The sequence below is a fragment of the Choristoneura fumiferana genome, chromosome 4, assembly GCF_025370935.1.
Source record: "Choristoneura fumiferana chromosome 4, NRCan_CFum_1, whole genome shotgun sequence".
In the NCBI taxonomy this organism is placed as follows: Eukaryota; Metazoa; Arthropoda; class Insecta; order Lepidoptera; family Tortricidae; genus Choristoneura; species Choristoneura fumiferana.
Window position 1 is genome coordinate 5,935,220 of NC_133475.1, and position 6,736 is coordinate 5,941,955.

The 6,736-nt window shown below is 32.4% G+C and overlaps 1 protein-coding gene and 1 long non-coding RNA gene across 2 annotated transcripts in view; both read right to left on the reverse strand.

Moving 5' to 3' along the window:
- Positions 1 to 6,736, reverse strand: part of LOC141427343 (mannosyl-oligosaccharide alpha-1,2-mannosidase IA) — a 110,144-nt gene that overhangs the window by 45,975 nt on the left and 57,433 nt on the right. The gene's annotated exons all lie outside the window — the stretch shown is intronic.
- Positions 4,298 to 4,835, reverse strand: LOC141427345 (uncharacterized). The gene is made up of 2 exons (XR_012451317.1): positions 4,709 to 4,835; positions 4,298 to 4,511 (listed from the first exon to the last, which is right to left on the reverse strand). It is a non-coding gene; the product is annotated as an uncharacterized lncRNA (long non-coding RNA).

A 6,736-nucleotide genomic window follows, 5' to 3' on the forward strand; every position in this document is an offset into this window, starting at 1 on the left:
GACTTTGGTTCCTCCATAACGTACCTTGGTTGAGCTTAAAGTCCGTCTATATCGTCTGACACCTAACGGTGACAACCGTGGACGAAATAGGCTTCCACTTCCTGAAGCTGTGGCGGCTTCAGCGACAAAATACTGTCGTACCAGCCACCAGTGGATTCTGTTTGTCTTTTGTAACGACTAAGTAGCGCTCGTCGAAGTGAATGCGTGTCTTGTTGACGCTTGGTTTGTACTTAAGAAACTCAGAATTCCTGTCCCCTATTTATTTACGTATTTATGCACAACGTTAGGTATTCTGCTGTTCCGCGGGGCTCCCCGTCATAGGGACTTTCCTTCGGGAAAGTTGGGAGCTCAGCACCATTTAGGGACCGATAGGGCTTTAGGTATACACACCATCATTGTTGATAGGAGATTAGAAGAAATTCATTGCACCGTGAATTCTACATTACACTAAATGTACATGTGGGATTAATTCCCTAGTTTTGCTAATCACAGACAGAGAGTAGGGGCCTCAGGCAAGCTTAAAGTACAATTGTAGGATTTATTAGGGCTATTTATGTAGGGAAGTTCATAGGGCTTAGCTAGAGTAGCGTTTCCTTACACCGGGAAAAGTTACTATTTTAACTCACCGCGCAATTAGTTCACCTATGAGGGTTTTCCTCCAAATTGCTAAACTTCAACACAGAGCTAGGGAAAGCTTAAACTCGCACACACATAGTTTTAAGGCATAAATTAGATTTTAAGAAAACAAAATAAAATATAACATTTATTTAAGTACTTACGTCAATGCTTTATTATACAAAACTTAGTTCATAAGAACTTGACTACGAATAACTTTATTAAAATTAGTAAGTTGACTTCAATTTAAAACCAAAATACGGTTTGATCATTTTGTTAAGAGTAAATAACAATAACATATTTTAGCTGTCTTTCCTATAATGAATAAGCGGGAATTGATATGACACGATCTCATAGCTAAGTGGACAATTAAATGCCAGATAACTTACTGAATAATATTTAACACAATTATCATCTAATTTCGATTTGAATTACGATTGCCAGCTAAAATAAGCTTTGTTTTGATAAAATTAATATCAAACATCATATTCATACTTTTGATCAAGATCTCATCAAATTATGTCTAGTAATAAGTTAGAGATAAAATCGTAGAGGGTTTTGGACCATCTATCAATTAGAATACAAAAGTCTATCGTGTTATAAATACATACTATCTGTTTTAGTTGTCGTACCTACTTACATTGAGTGAACGGATGTAGAAATCCTGACTACGGTCGATAGCTTAAGTTGACACATACCAGGCAACAGTCTATCTGGAAATTTACCTACTTTTCATTCGATCTCGATTTAAACATAATTGATTAAGGATTGATAGTTGAAACAGTTTATTGTTCATTTAAAATATATGAATTGAGACAAAACTAGTCATAGACGAGTCCAAAACCTAATACAGAGGTTATCTTGAATACCCAAGGGTTATCTAGTTATAAGCTAGTTAGATTATTATTAACGCTTGTGTTCTGGTCGTAAAGTATAGAAACCGGTACTTACTTTCTGCTTTACTCTGGTAACGCCAAATGCTGGTAGAACTAGAAAATTAGACTAAGTAGATAGCTCATTAAAATAAGTGAAAGTCACTATGAGATTAGTAATTATACCAAAATAAATTATGTCAAATTAGACATTTCATATATCTAAGATAGATAAGACATAATCTAAATTAAGAGATACTAGTGCCTATAGTAAATGAATAGCTGTAGTGTCTAAACTCATTCCTGAACTAATTATCAAAGTTATAATTAAGCATCTCATAGAGTATTCTAATATAAGCATAGAATAAGTAACCATAAGTCTAAAATTAGATTCAACTTGTTACAAAACATTGTGTTTGTATTTCCATACTTTGATTTGAATGCACCGAAAGTTAGTGCTTAGTCTAGTAAAATCACAACTTGACATATCCATAGAGATATATTGCTCTGGTGTGCGATAGGATGAAGGACGAAGGGGCAAGGAGGTAGCGTCCTTCCGGGACCTTGGGTCCCGGTATTAAACTTAGTTTTAAGTCAAAATAGATTCAGAAGTAATACAAACACAAACACTATCCGTAGTAGAAATATTTCCTCTCATTTTTCCAAACTGATTATTCTAGGTAACCTGAAAGATCCATTTCTAGAACTATCCAATCTAAACTTACTAGTATATCTAAATTCACATCTCAGTAATTAAAGTTTCACCCTAAAGTTCAGTAGAGTTCAATCTAGAGTCAAAATTATCACGAAGTTAGGTACTGCTTAATTAATTATAACATTAGAAACACAACTGTAGGCTTTTCAAATTAATTCTCAAATAAAAGCACTTAGGTTATTGCTGGGCATAAGGTAGGTTCCTATCCACTAGACGATTCACGATCACAAGGCCATAAATTAATTTAAGTTAAATCACCATAGCGTTACCACAAGTTAAGTGTATTAAGTAGGTTAAGAAGGGGTAGTTAAGTTAGTCTTTAAAATTAGCTATTAATTCAAGGCCATTAGAAGGGTTGTTACAATTTGTTGGCCGTGACCAGCATAAGTACAGTCAAGTACAAGTACAATTAAAGAAAAATTAAAAAAAAAATACTTATTATATCATCACCTATTACTATCAGTGACAGGCTGGTTACAATATGGTATGCCATGACCAGGAAGAACTTAATTTAATTTACTTAAGTAATTTAGAGTTTGGTGTTAGTTTAATCATAGTCTGTTTACAGTTTGCAAAGCTGAGAGCTAGAATACAAACAAAAGTAGAAAGAAAATCATGACTAAAATGAGTATTTAATTAATAACATAGATGAAAATAATAATAAGTGTTGTAAATAAAAAGATTTGAGTTCAAGAATTAATATAGATATAGATTGTAGTAAGTAAAAGATAGGTAATATAGCATAAAATCAGTAACGTTTTCCAAAACAGTGGTTGTTCTTTTAGACTGCCACAATTTGCTGTTCGTGAAATGGAGTTTGAGATTAATTTGAATTAAAGTTGTGATAGTATAGAGAATCAGCTCTCCCATTCTGAGAGGAGACCTGTATGCTTAGTAGTAGGATATGCATAGGCTGGGGTGATGATGATGATGATTATAATCAGTGTTATAGCAGTATGGAGATAGGAATAACTTGAGAATAGTTTAATAATTTAATAAATTTAGCGGGTCACAACATAAAGAACTTCTTGTCGAAATGAAGACGGTCGTAAGCACTTCCTATTTTTAATTCACTTCACTAAAAACACTAAGATAGGTTATTCTTGATTGACGAATATTCACAGAAGTAAGACGAGGGTCCACCCTTGGTTATAAGCTGCAATGATCAATCGATCTAGGCGTGATGTAGGAGTAATCGATGCACTGTTTTCTTCGGCCTTAGTAATGAATAGTCATTTGTTTCATTAGAAGTAGCGTAGACAGTTTAGTAATATCAGATTTGAGAGCTAAGCGGATTAAAACTTAAATAAAAGTAGCGTTTGCTTTTGTTGCGAGTTGACAGTTAGAAGTTAGAACTGCAGGACTACTACGAAACTCGAAAATCAAAGTTCGTATCGCATCGTCTCTTTTACTCGCATATTAAATGACTTAAGCGTAGGCGGGACGGCAACATACGAATTTCGAGTTTTGCACTTTCGTGGTATAGGGCCAGACATCACACATGCGCATGCGTAGACGTGAAACAAGACGCCATTTTAGATATGAAAAAATACCGGTCAAACGACATTTCATACATCAAAAGTTAGAGAGAGATAGCAATATTTTAGTTTAAGCCCAAGTAAAGCTCGGTTGCCCAAGCATTCTTAAGTAATAGGGGAAATGATTTATAAAGTATGTATTAATTACTCAGGATTAGTATAATGAGAAGTTTTGCTTTGATCAGATTAGTTATGAGTAAAATAGTAATTTTAGTCACAAGAAAGTAGAGCGCAGAGAATAGAAGTTGATCTAAGCAAAACAATAAGTATATGATAGATTTACATATCAGAAATTAACATAAAGTAAAATTCTGTTACTTTAGAATTTAATTTATGAGGGGAAAGCGAGAAAGTCAATTACAATTTATTACATTAAGTTTTACTTGTAAATGTTTGGTAATAAACAAAAATAACTAACGGGGTTGCTTTGTTGTTATATGAAAGTTGAGACAATTGTTATTAATAGTTTACCAAATTAATGAAATGAATGATTGAGTAATTAATGAAATGATAATAGTAGAGGGTTATAGGTAAAGAAATGAAACAATACACCAAAAATTAATCATAGCACTTAAAAGCGTTTAAAATATTTTATTAAGAGGAAGATGTCTGCGGACAGCGGTATAGTTAGAGTGAGAATAGTTCCTTGATTATGTAGCAGGAGTGCACACAAGTTCAAATCGTGAGAGGTAGACACTACTTCAATCCATGCTCAAGTATGTGTGATATAGTGATGTTCAGCGCTCATCTGTCATTAGGCTATCACGCTTTCTGTAAATAAAAGAAAGAAATAAATAACAGAAAGAGTAGTTTGAAGTTAGAGTAGAATGAATTTTAATTGGGTTTTAGCTTACACAAACATTTGGAGTTTAAATGTCACTTGATATGAAATAACAATAAAGAAATAACTTAACAGTTGAAATTTTATAAGATTATGACATAGTGAGGTTAAGAAAGTTAGTACATACCATTCAATGTCAACAACAATGGGCTGTTGTGGGGCCTGGTTCCATTTAATGAGCTCAGTAAATTTAAATTTCATTATAAGAGCGATCCGAGTGAGCTTTAGACATTTTACATTTGAGATACACTGGGCGAGAGGTTTTATCTGAAAGATAAAAGGCATTATTATTACACAGTTAACACTTGGACGTATTTAAAACGCGAGCACTGTTAATATCGTTTAAAACAATAGTTAGTTACTGTCGAAACTTGAGTCCAAATCAATAGTTACAGTTAGATCATAGAACGTAAGTTATATCGGCGGCACTCACCTGTTAAATTATAAACTCTCGGATACGGAAAGTTTTAGTTATCTTTAAATAAAATACTTTTAGTGTAATAAAGACAAGCGTAAGTTCATAGTAAATTGAGGTTAGAACCTTTCTTTGACGATAGAATTATAGTGTTGACGTTGGCAGCTGCGCGGTGACAGATAGCGAAGGGCGGTACGAGTATTTATTTTTAAATTGCGCGTAAGCGAGGTAAAGGGTTCACGTCCATAGATACGAAACGTGGCGACTTGGAAGCGGAAAATTTAGGTGTACTTTATATTAAAATTAGGGCGATATGAGAAACAAATTTGAAATATAAAACGTATTAAAGAAAAATCAAACCACATAAAATAGAAGTTAGACTGTTATCGTTAAGGTTTAAATTTATTCAAAATCAGTTATTAAACGGTTAAATTGGATGTAATTATTGACGTAAAGAATTTTATGAATAATGGGGGAGATGAATTAAAATTTAGAAATAAAATATTTTAACAAGAACAGCTGTGTAAATAAAAATAAAATAAAGTAAGGCACTGTAGTTAAAGTACAAAATTTTATTATTTGTAGTATAAAAGAGGTCAATGTAAAATAAATGATAGCGGAATGTGGATTATATTAGAGAGGGGAAAAGAGTTAGTTACATTTCATGAGCCTGGACCAGAAAATAAAGTTAACCACAGTAGAGGATTCAGGGGTCCGCAACTCAACTGGACCGTGACCGAATAAGTTTTCTTAGTAATAAGTTGATTGGCTAAGTTCGAGACATATTTACGTGGAGCAGCTAAAGTGATAATTTTAATAGACCATAAGGCGCTAATGTTTGTCTAGAATTAGAGATTATATAATGTTAGAGTGACTAGGTGGATAAATTAGTTAGAACAATTCAATTATATATACATAATAGGAAAACATAGTAACAGATGTATTATCAAGTTATGTATGTATATATGTAAACTCTTTATAGTACAAAATAGGTAAACAAACACAGTTGACAACCGATGAGACACAGAGTACATTTATATTAACTATATGTAGAATGGCGGACTTATCCTCTACCAGTCAACCTTTGAGTGGATGAGAGGAGCATTTAGATATTTACTTGAGATTATGACAGGGGGAAAAGATAAAGTTACCTGAGATATTATATACAGATTCTGGGGTAAATAAAGAATTGTTAAAATACTTAGAAAATATTTCAGAATTACATATTGATTTATAAATCGCCGCGGTACTCTTCTTTGCTATCCTTAAAAATGCTTTATGTATGATAGAAAAGTAAATAATAATCTACCCATAGAAATAAGCAACTTTGACATGCCAGAGTATAAATATGAATTATGTAAAATTTGTTTAGATAAGTGTTATTATGGCATTAATAATTATTTTGATCCAATAAGCGAATAACTTTAAATTTCATCTTCTGAGTTTGACATAATATAGTATTTTAGTGTTATTCAATAGTTTATAAGAATTTGCATTGCATGCTTGTTTAAGTAAAATATATGCACTCAAAAACGCTTCTCCAACTTATTTACTACTACATTTTCGCAAATAAATATTCTTATTCTTAAATCATATTAGAAATGTTAAACAGGGGAAATAAGTCATTATAAAGGATAAATAACATGCTTAAGAGATATGTAGAATAGAAAAATGACATTTCATATTTTTTATGACAAGGGAAACAAGGGAAACGTTAATAGTAGTGACAGGAATAAATAG